Source organism: Ursus maritimus, unplaced genomic scaffold (assembly GCF_017311325.1).
Source record: "Ursus maritimus isolate PB19 unplaced genomic scaffold, ASM1731132v1 scaffold_289, whole genome shotgun sequence".
NCBI classification, from domain to species: Eukaryota; Metazoa; Chordata; class Mammalia; order Carnivora; family Ursidae; genus Ursus; species Ursus maritimus.
In genome coordinates, this window is record NW_024425441.1 from 6,431 (window position 1) to 18,522 (window position 12,092).

At 41.1% G+C, this 12,092-nt stretch overlaps 1 long non-coding RNA gene across 1 annotated transcript; it reads left to right on the forward strand.

Annotated features, from left to right (window-relative positions):
- Positions 1–207: 207 nt before the first annotated feature.
- Positions 208–3,923, forward strand: LOC103656604. Its single transcript, XR_566649.2, has 3 exons — positions 208–1,079; positions 1,190–1,368; positions 3,885–3,923. It is a non-coding gene; the product is annotated as an uncharacterized LOC103656604 (long non-coding RNA).
- The last annotated feature ends 8,169 nt before the right edge of the window (positions 3,924–12,092 follow it).

Genomic DNA, 12,092 nt, shown 5'->3' on the forward strand with positions numbered 1-12,092 from the left:
AATGAAGTAGGAGCAAAAATACACACAGTGTTGGGGTACCTGGGTGTTTCAGTCAGTTAAGCATTCGACTCTTGATTTGGGCTCAGGTCGTAATCTCAGGGTGGTGGGATTGAGCCCTGCGTTGGGCTCGGCACTGGGCATGGAGTCTGCTTGTCCCTGTCCGTCTGTCTCTCCCCACACTCTCACTCTGAAATAAATTAAATCTTTAAAAAAAAATGCACTGTTGGACACAGTCATATATTTAAAAACCATCGTATTCTTAAAATGGATAACTTCTATATACATGTTTAGTATAAAGCCTATGCATTGGGAAAATGTCTTTCAAATATGTTATTTTTTGGTGGATATTGGTATTATCGTCTGAGTAAATTTCTGAGTGCACCAGACCTCTAGACCAATGCTTGTAAAATATACCATGATTTTACATGAGCTTTCTAAGGAGTTTCTAAGTTCCATTACATTTCACATTAATGAATTTTTGTTTTGGCAAAACTTAGGGGGATTTTGGGGGTGATTATTTTTAAGAGACATTGGTAATAAAAGAACCTGTTATATGAAGGCTTTTGGTTTGAGCCTAAGTATTCTAATTTTTCTACTAATTCTTCTTTGCAAGATCCTTTTAAATGTTTTTTATGTTGTCACATTAGAGTTTGTGTGTCTTGTTCCTTGAATCAATTTTTTACGCATGCATGGTTTTTGCCATGGTGTATTGGCCATATAGAAAATACTGGTTCACTGAGTTATGTGGATTTTCCAAATGTTGGAACATTTCTTTAAACAATATTGAAGTACTACGTTTATTAATATTACCGTTGATCAGAAAAATCTTAAGTTTTCAAAACATCTGACTTCCTATCAAAGCTCCTGTTTTATTACTGGCAGCACTGCCATAGGCAGCACTTGAAGGGATTGGCTTGCTTCCTTCCTGTTTGAGGAAATGCCTGCCAGATACTCAAGCCTGAAACAGTATAGCTTGTCAGTCATTCTTCCAGGTAGAAGTGGTATTCCATGAAGAATCGGCTCCGTCCGCTAACGTCAGCAGTTCACAAGTGCGCTTTCTTGAGAGAGCCATCAAACTGGTATGCAGCCCGTGTAGAAATTTTTCCCAGTGCGGTACATAGATTGTTGAACAAATGTGTACTCAAGACTCAGACTTTAATAAAATTATCATTTTTTCTGTTTTATCAAGGACAGTCTTAAGTGAAACTGCACCCCTGTTTTTTAAGTGTGGATTCATAGCAGTGAAAAATTCATTGATTCTGAGTACAGTGTGATGTTGCTGCCTGATTTGTGCTCATGTGCCATCGGTTCGGCCCATCCTTACTTTTGAACGTTATGAATGCCAACACAACGAGAGGCTAATACTGTGTAAGTACCAGCGTGAAAAAGTTTTCACTTCACGGTTGTCTTTGAAAGATCTGAGGGGAACCCCAGGGATTTGTGGATGGTAGTTTGTGAGCTACTGCCCTAGAATACTTAGGGGGGGTTTTGAGAATTTTGGTTTGTGTTTGAATTTTGGTTTATATTTGAAGGTGGGTACTAAAGCCTATATTCATGGTATTTTCCAACTATGGCTATAAAATTAACATGCATATCATTTAAAATGTGAATGTAGGGCTCAATATGATAGAAGGGTAGATTTCAACATGTATTAATTTTTTACTTATTATTATATATTTGATTATTTTCTATATAAGCACCTATTTTAATTTTTACTTATCAGTAATAAGCTGCAAACATTTACACGTTTGTTATTGAAGAAGACTGTCCCACAACCTCACTAAAGTGGCGACCTATGAATTTTATTACTGTAATTCACCCAGGATAAGAGTGAGGCCACTCCTCCTCGTGGGTCAGTTCCGGGTTCAGAGAACAGTGCTGTCCGAACCAAGGTTTCCGGGGCTTTGTGGTGTTTGATGCGGGCTCCCGCTTCTGGCACTTGTCTGCCCTTTCATGCTCTCCTTCCCACGTGTGAACTCTGAATTAGGCCAGCCGTTGACTGTGCGAGGATGTCTTTTCACTACTGTTTTTGGTTGTATTTTTCCTCAGCTTTAGTGTATTTCATGAGCTAACACGCAAGTACAGACAGATAATACTTATTTTCTTTAAAACCTCCCGTACACAATATGGAATTTTAGTACTTCAGAGTAGTAGTAAAATAGTACTTCTAAAAATGCATGTGGTAAAAACAAAATATTAGAATACTGGATTTACGTTTAAGATGAATTTATTTACTCAGTGGCAACTTGTTTTGCAACAAATGTGTTGTTTATTTATGGTGAGGTGTAAATTCGTTTCAATTTTTTTGGTGACCATTTCCTTTTTATAGATAGCATTACAAATTATTCTGATGATACACTACTTTTAACCACTGAATGAAATGTATTAGTAAACATATTTTTTTAACTTACCAGGGTAATAAACTACAGATAAGAAATCTTACTTGCTGAATAAGCTAGTTTGTAAATGATTCCTTTGTAGATCAACTAAGCTTCTGCTTACTCAAGAGGAGGAGCTTGCCAAGAGTACCATGCACAGTGTTTTCACATGTAATGTTTTAGGGCCTCAAATATTTAAAAATGTGTTTTTAATTCAGTTTTGGCAAAGGTGGCCTTGTTGAGTTCTTGGTATAGTTAACGTGTTTTTATACCAAATTTGCTGATTCCAGTTTTTAAAAATTATTTTTTTATTACCTTCGGGAAATTGTTACTTAGGGAATATCAAGGACAGTCAAATTAAGACCCCCAAATCTGGAAGAGCATTAGGATCATTTATGATATTATTTTATAGTTTATTTTTAAAGTATATTCTTGAAAATGTAGTTAGACATAGAAGGAGTTTATGCATTTACTGTAGGAGATGATATGTTTAAAAATATTTGTTTTATATTATGAAAGTAATATGCATGTTTTAGAATATTTGGGAAATGCTTGAAGCATGCGTGTATGTTTGGTTATATGTGTTTATTAATTATTTGCATTTTTAGTCATTACTGAATCCTGTTTCTTAACCAGCCATATGTCTGTCAGGAATCCAGTTTCTGAAAGTTACCTAGGTTATTCGGATAACTGCAGTACTTAATGTTTTGTGAATGCATGCTATCTACATACCTGATATTAGCATAAAATGCTTTGCGCGTGTTATCTTTTTTAGTTCTTACAGCGGTCTTTTGCAGTAGGTGCTTTTGCCTTTTCTGTTGAATAAGCAGAAGCTTTGTTGATCTACAGAGGAATCACTTACAAATTCCTTTATTCATCAAATAAGATTTCTTATCTCTGTTTTATTACCCAGCTAAATTAAAACAATCTGTGTACTAATAAATGCTTTATGTGTGTTATCTTTAGTTTCTGTAGCAGTCCTGCGAGGTGGGTGCTTTTGCTCTTCCCATTTTTGGGTGAAGAGACCAGGGCGCAGGAGATGAAATAACTTGCTCAAGGGTGTGCAGGTATAATGAGCTGAGGAGCCGTGATTTGAACCTGGGTATTCTGACTCAAACCCCTAGCCACTGTGTTTGTAGAATTCAGAAATTTAAGATCACTGCAATGAAAGCAGTGTTTGGAAATTTTGTAGGAAAATAATTTATAAATAGGATAATTTAGGGGCACCTGGCTCGCTCAGTTAGAAGAGCATGTGACTCTCGATCTCCAGGTTGAGTTCAAACCCATGTTGGGTGTGACGATTACTTGAAAATAACATCTTTTAAAAAAACAAAAAATAAAGGATAATTTAGAGCTTGGTTTTCAGAAAGAATCACAAGCATGGTATAAGGGACCCCTTTCTGTGTTATTTATGTTGTATGTTATGTGCGTATATATGTATATCTTTATATACAATAGACATGAATGTATTGATTTTCTAAAGCTTTATTTTGTCTTTTTTCTTAGAAACAGTGGATTGGGGGCGCCTGGGTGGCACAGCGGTTAAAGCGTCTGCCTTCGGCTCAGGGCGTGATCCCGGCGTTACGGGATCGAGCCCCACATCAGGCTCCTCCACTATGAGCCTGCTTCTTCCTCTCCCACTCCCCCTGCTTGTGTTCCCTCTCTCGCTGGCTGTCTCTATCTCTGTCAAATAAATAAATAAATAAATCTTTAAAAAAAAAAAAAAAAAAAAGAAACAGTGGATTGTATGCTTTGTAGCCAGCATGGTGCATGCCATACTTTAGTTCTAACTGAGCAGACTTGGAGCAACCACAGTGAGAGTATGAGGGAATTTTGATAGCTTCACTGATAGCTTTCCTGTGCCTGAGAGAAATAAAGACCAGGCTTCCCCAAGGTTCTGGCACTGCTGTATTTAGACCCCTATGTGACAGCATGGGTGTGATTTGAGTTTGTACCTGTCCCTTCCTCTCTTGACGTGCTTCCCCTTAGTGCCATCCTCCTCGGGTTAGCTTTGTGTCACCTCATCCCATTTCTGGTTCACGCTTCAAAGTAAACAACAAATAAAACTTGTTTGTTCTCATCACTGTTGGGGCTTAGTTAATTTACTTTCCCGTAAAGTTTTGTTGACATATTAACTAGCGATTTTTCCCTAGGTAATGTTTGAATTTCAGTGGTTTTCTAGAGATATTTCCTTGATTGTTGCTAAGAATTCTGACTAACATCTATTGAGCAAATATTTGGCATTCTCAAACTAGAAGGGGGAATTTCAGATAAAATGGCAAGTTTGGGGGCAGTGTAGTGGACCTTCTCAGATCATACAAATTAACTTCTCTGGTTATGAGCTTGTGTTTTCTTACATGGAGGAAGTTTCTAGATGGGAAATTAAATATACTTTTATGGATCAAGGACTTTGAATAATTGATTGTAAGTTATATAATTTACATGTATACATTACACACATATAAAATTTACGTGTTAGGATATAATTTTGTACCAGCAGCAAACTAAGTGTTGTCTCTAAACCAGTGTTCTGGGGTGATTAGACACATGCCACGCCAGGTTTTCCCTCTCTTGTATTCTAGCATAAATAGAACTTAACTGTAAGAAGTTATTATTTTTTTAACCAAGTGGCAACTAAACCAAGAAGTGCCACTTGTTTCTGATCTGCACAGCTTCTGAACAAGTTTCCAGTCCTCCTGGAATGTTTAAATTTTATTAGCATAGTGACATTTGTAGACATTTTATCTTTAGTATGTAATTACAGATGCATGTAATTGGTATCACCAGCTTGATTGTTCAGAACCATTGCAGATTTTACATTAAATACTATGAAAATTGTTTGCTTCTATGAACTTCTAACTGTGAACAGAAATTTTGGAAATAGTTATGTGCCTACATCACAGGCCAGGTGATAGGAGAAATTGCTTCTGTGGTGTGTGTGTTTTTAGTGGCTCTGCCCTGGTACAACTATGGACATCTAGACATTCCTCTTGGGTTTTTCTTAAGCTAACACAGCGTTCATTCTGGGCAGTATTTATTGAGGCTTGCTGTGTTTTAGGCTTGGTCAGAGACTGGCCCTGCAGAGGTGAAAGGATGAAATGGTCTGCTGTCCAAGGAGGAAGGGACACAGACTGACCATCGTGGCTCCGTTGTGCCGTCAGAGCAGAACCTAAGTGCAGCCAACAACTCTGACTGCATTTCGGGCCTGAGGTTGAATCCTGGCTGTCCCACTCAGTAAATGTGTCCCTCTCTGTCTCCGTTTCCAAGGTCACTCATTTACTAGTTACCTTTTATGGGCCAGTCACTTTAAGTGCTGAGCATGCAGAACTTCATGGACACAGGGTTCTTTTCTCAGATAGCTCCCATTCTAGTATGGAAGGTGGATTGAAAAAAAACACGGCAGTAATATGGTAAGTGCTCTATTTGGATGGTGGCGACCAGGGACATTTTCATAGACTTTGAGATGAGTCTTTAGATGGCAAAGAGTTTTCTGGAATTTTCTTTCTGGGTAAGGGGGAGGGCATTCCCGGCAGAGAGCGTTATTGATTCAGCAAACATGAATCATCTGGTACCTATTGTGAAGAGATGAGCAAGAGGCGTACTTGTCAGGAATGCCTTTGGCGGCAGACGTGCACAGCTAAGCAGATATAATGTTTGCAGTAAGTGCTGAGAGGAAGGAAGACCCCAGTGACCTGGGCAGCAAACCTTTCCTACTTGCAGGTTGGCCAGTTTAACCAAGCTATAGAAAGGAAGTGTTTCTTCTGAATCCTGAAGAATTTGTAGGACACAGATGGAGGAAGGATCGAGAACTTGTAAAGTGCCCAGTCTGGCTGAGTCCATGTGTGTGCCTGGTGAGCTGCAGAGTGTGCTTTTCCTCGGTGTTCACTCTTCCTTCCTTCCTGAGGGTTGTGGGTCCTTGTGTTCTCAGTGTCAGGCGTGACTGTTTGACTTGCTCTCACCAGTGACACATGCCCCTCTGAGCCCAAGGTTTAAGTCCCATGCCACACTGCTGTCGTTGCTTCTCCATGAATTAGTCTGTCCCAGGGTGGGGGGGGTGGTGGTGGTGCTAATTCTTTCAGCTTTGGTACCGGAATAAAGACTACTGGAACAGTCCCAGCTACCCACACACTGATGTGCTGTCATGAGAAAGAAATCTTTGTTGTTGTAAGGCACTGAGATGGTGTGTTCTTTTGTTTTCGCAGCATAACCTGGTGATCGAAGTGTAGCGTGTGTTTATGTGTGCATCCTTGTGTGTCTGGAGTGCGGTCAGTGACTTATGAAACTGGACGTGTTAACCAGGGCCAGTTTCGTATGGGCCTTGTTAGCCAAGTGAGGAATGTTCCAGATGAAATAATATGATGAGATTTGCTGCTCAGCAGACCTTCCTGGTAGCAGAGTGTACGGAGTGTAGGGAGAGAGAGCTTGGAGGCCAGAGACTTACGGGGTATTTGGCCGTTCTTTCTGTGAGATAAAGGCCTGAACTAAGGCCGCTCAGTTCACAGGGAAGGAGAGAGTTTAAGCTTAGGAAGTACCACAGGGGCGTGGAGAGTGATGAGGGGAGAGAAAGTCCAGGAGAGTCCCAGGTCTGTACTTGGCCACCTAGACAGACAGTAGGACCCTGAACCAGAATTTAAAAAAAACGTACACATGGTGGATTAGATTTGGGTGGGAAAACAGGAGGTTGTGTTTGAGATAGTTTGAATTTGAGGTGCTTGTGAATTTCCAGGTAGAAGGTTCCCATGCAGACAGCTAAAGAGGAGCGGCAGCAGGGAAAGAAGGGTGATGGCGGTGGGTGGGGGGGAGGGAGCCAAGGCAGAGATGAGACTGCTAGAAAAGAGTTGTGTGAGCGAGAAAGAGCCCCAGGACAGCAGGCTTGAGAATGCCCCACTGTCTGGAGCCGGAGGAGGAGGGGGGAGTGGTGAGCGCAGGACAGAGTGGCTCTAGAAGGTTGATGCGGAAGAGAAGTCGTCTTGCTGTCCGGATCAGGGGGACGGTTGACAGAGGGAGCCTCCCCTGCTGAGCCTTCTCCTCTATGACCTCTAACACCTGCTAGCTCGGCTCATCACTGCTGTTCTTGCCTGGCAGCCCTACTGCCCTACAAAACTGCTCTTCTCTAGGTAGCCTTGATCTTCTCATTGCCAAAATCACTAGTCCATTGTAGGACCACAAAGAGGCTTTTTTCTTTTTCTTCTGATGGTATTAGTCTGTTCCTTTCTTCCCTTTCCCCTTGGTTGACTCCATTTACTCTTCTCTGTCTTGGCAGCGTCAGTGTTTTAATACCAGAGCCTATGCTCTACTTCTTTTTTCAATTAAAGAAGGCCTGTACTTAAGTATGGGACCATTCTGAGACCATGGGGGCAAACAGTTACTGACTGTAGCTGACATGATACACTTATTTTACATTTATTGACTTCCAGCTATGCACGCTCCATAGTACGGAATGTTGCTGATATTCCCGAGTCACGGGATCCTGTGCGAGAGGGCATTAGCAGACGCCCTGATCTCCTGGTAGCCGCTTCTTCCTGTGTCATCTTCTTCCTTCCTCTCCTTTCCCAGGACTGGATTGTGAATGTTATGGCTGTTGTTGTAACATCTGGAGTCTGTATTTCCTAGACCAGGCAATCGAGGTGATGGCTTGCCTTTGCCAAAATCCAGTATTGCTTTTGAGTTTAGGCTGGCGTTCAGTTGGTGACTTTTCCTCAGGAAGTGCCGACTAGGGCTGGTTTTCAGTCCTCCTCTTTGATCGTCTTCAGCGCTCTCTTGCAATGCTGTCACATGTGGACATTTAGTCCTCTCCCATTATCCATAAATAAAGGCCTAAAAAACAAAGCAAAAACTGTGTTTGATTTCGGTGGCCAATCTTAGAGGAAAGGAGCTGAGGAAATGGAGTAGATGATGAGTGGTAGCGTAGGAGTGGAAAGGAAAATAAACGTAAATCTGGGGAATCCAGCAGCAGTCAGTGCACTTGGGTAGCAGTTTAGAGTCAAGATTTATCTTAGAACTCCAATATTATCTCTCAGGTAAGTCTATATGAAAATATCAGTCCTCTTCAGCGTAAACTTTTGATCTTTTTGCTTCCAGTCCATTCTCTGCTCAAATGTCCAAATAATTTTCCCCAAACTCCTGTACCTCCAGGGCTCCAGTTGCCAAAGTGTTGTTTTAGCAATTTCTGACCTCTCTTCCCTAGTATTTGGGAAGGTAGAGTTGTTGTTTTTTTTCGGGGGGGGGGGCTATCTGCATAAAGCTGAGGGCATGATGAATTTACTCTAGGAATTAGGTTGTAAGTATAAGAGAGCTGTTTTATTTCCAAGATTGAGGAGTAAGTCGTTGATACCAAAGCACGTTGTCAAACACTTGGGCTCTTAGACTAAACTTCAGCTCTTTAAAAACAGTGAGGCATGGGTATATACTGTGCTGTCAATTTCAATTGTTTAAGTTTAAACATAGAAGTTAAATTTTAGAACTTTTTCATTGCTTTTTACCCTAAGAGGCTGAACTCTTGACTTCACCAAAACCTCTCCTGTCCAAGGCACCAGTGACCTTCACACTGCCAAGCCCAGTCACCATTTCATAACCCCTTGATCCTGATGCATCCTCCATGGAACTCTTCCTCCACATGGCCTCCAGGACTGGTCTGCTTTCCTTTGCTGAGTGAAGGAGACCCCAGAATTTGACCCAAGTACTTCCTCTCTTCTCCACACTTACTTGCTGGGTGAAATTTTCCCTTCTCATGATTTTAAGTGCTGAATTGCCCGTGTTTATGTTCCTAGGGTTAGTCATTGCCCCGAGGTGAACATGTCCAGAATGGAACTCTCATTTCCCACTGTCCCACTCACATCCGCTCCTAACAGTCTTCCCCATCTTTGTAAGCATCGGGCAAGTCACTTTTATTTGTTGTGTATGCCCACAACCTTGCAGTCATTCTTGATTCTTTTCTTTCTCTCAGCCTTCATACTGAATCTCTTCAGCAGATTCTGGCAGCTCTACCTTCAGAATATTTTCATCATCTAACTACTCGTTGATGCTTGGCCCAGCCCACGCTGTCCTCATCTCATCCAGACTCTTGCACTGACCTCTTGCCTAATCTTTTTTCTTCTTTTTCCCCCTGTCATCTACCTTTGCTCTCTTATCTGTCTCCTACACAGAGATAATACTTCTAAACCTTAAGTTAAATCATGTCATTTTTCTGCTCAAACTCTCGAATGGCTTTTGTATGACTCAGAACGTACCGTGGCCTACAAAGCCCAGTATGATGCCATTTCTCCCCCTTCTCATTCTGCCCTAGCCATAGTGGTCTTGTTGTTTGTCAGACATGCCACCTAGGCTGCTGTCTTGGGGGGGTCATTTGTATTTGTTTCCTCTGCTTAGAATGCTCTTTGCGTAGAGTTAGGGCTTTGTTCAAGTGTTCTCTCCCACTTATACCCCCCAGTGACTTTTGGTCCCTCTGCTCTGTGTAATTCTTCTTGTGTGCCACAGTCTGTCCGTACTGTGTATCTCCTCCTGCTGGATTATACCTTCCCAGAAATAGGGGCTGTTTTACTTTGTTCATCGCTATTTCCTCATTGCATAGAATTAAGAGGAGGAGGAGGAGGAGGATTTAACTGGAAATAAAAATGTTCCATCTCCTAGGCTTAGTTTCTTCTCTGAGTCTTCCTTGACTAAATTAAAGTTTTTACTTCTTTTTAAAACATTTACTGTAGGGGCGCCTGGGTGACTTGGTTGGTTTAGTGTCTGCCTTCAGCTCAGGTCGTGATCTCAGGGTCCTCCCTGCTCAGTGGGCACGCGTGCGTTCTCTTTCTCTCTCTCAAATAAATAAAAAAAATCTTTTAAAAAAACACGTTCACTCTTAAGTTATTATTCCCATATTACCGAATGTTTACATTATTTATTGAATGTGTAATTTTTACATTTTTAATGCAATTCGGAAGCATTACTGTGAAGTGAGGTTTATCTTTGAAATACTTTGCATTCCAGCTTTGGAAATTCTGAACTCTGGTGTTGGTTTTTGTTTTTTCCTCCCCTGTGGACCATTCTCTCCCCTTCCCTTCTGCCTTCCATTTCTTGAGAATTACTGCTAGGAAAACAACCCAAGAACCCTTGTCCTAACGGCTCTGACCTGTTCCAAGTAGACCCGTGGTTGTACGGCAGCCCGCCTCCTTGGCCACTTCTTTTATTGTGGGGACAGCTCCTTGGGAGACCTGAGCTTCTTCCTGGGCAGCGAGGTGTCTCAGTGCCCCCTGGACTTGATGGCGTCTTACGCACCGAGCTGTGATGTAGGGGCTGCAACCAGTCTGTCACTTCATTCGTTCCCAGAGCAACCAGGGATGTCTGACTGTTTCTCTTTCAGTTTAACTGAGGCCCAGAAATTTTAAGGAACAAATAGTTACAGACCTAGCCTTTCCTGCTCGCTTTCTTTCTACTTTTCCAGAGATAACTACTAACTGGAAGTTATGAATGATAGTTCACTTATTTTAACTGTTGTGTAGTAGTCCATTGTCCAGAATAGCCACGGTTAATGTATCTCAACCCCTACCTGGAAATGATCAGGTGGTTTATATTTTTCTATTGTTACAGATGTGGATTTAATGAGCACCCTTGTCGGTGTTTCCTTCTGTGCTAATGACAGTTTTTAGGATGGATACCTAGTAGTTTCTTGGTCATAGGCTATGCTGAGATTCTGGTTTACCAGGACTGGCAGATTGATCTTTGAGATGTTTATATCAGTTTGCAACCTACATTTCAGAATTTCCTACCTCTTCTAGTGTATTCAGATTTTTTTTTTTAACAAGCTGAAATATTTATTGCTTATATATTACCCTGATTTCAGTGAATGGACATGTTTTCTTATGGTCATTCTGATTTTCTCTTTGAATTGCCTGTTTATGTATTTTGTATATATTTTTTCCCATGAGCTATTTGTCTTTTTCACATTGACTCATAGATATTCTTCGTAAAATCTGAATCCTGATTTTTCATGTTACATATTTTAGAAATATGTTGATGTTTATGGTTTCTCATGTTTTACAGTGTCTTCTGTCACAGATTTTAAAACTTTTGTAATGGAGTTGGGTTTGTTTATTTTTTTTTTAAGTTGTATACTTTTTCTTTTTCTTGTTTGATGCATGTATTCCATGTTTTATTCTGAAAGTTTTACAGTTTGGCTTTTTACAATTACATATGTAGTCCCTATGGGATCTCTACGATATGGTTGCCCACCTCCGCCTTCCCCCCCCGTGTAGTGGGTGCAGCAGTGCTGGGCATTCCGGAGCCCATTCTGTACACCTGTTTTTCTGGCCTTCCTTCTTGGAGTTTTCTTTTTATAAACTGAGCAGTGTACTTAAGAGAAAGTTTATTTTGCATTATCTATCATATAATGTAACGGTTCCTGAATGTTTAGTCTACCATCTTGCTAGAACTGGGAGTTTTACAGTCTTATTTTATACAGCAGGGTAAGTAAGAGGCAGTGTAAAATGTATGGCCTCCTGTTTCAAAATTGCGTCAGTAGAAATTCTGGCCCACCTGGTATTAGCTGTGCCATCATGGTCAAGTGACTTGGTCTTTCGAAGACCTGGTTCCTCCTTTGCAAGACCAGAAAGTAGTAGTACCCGCCTCATAGGGTTGCTGTTAGCACTGAAGGAGGGAATGCAAGAAGAGCCACGGTGGCTCCTTCAGCACTAATGAAATTTTTTAGGATGGATGCCTAGATGTGTTAGA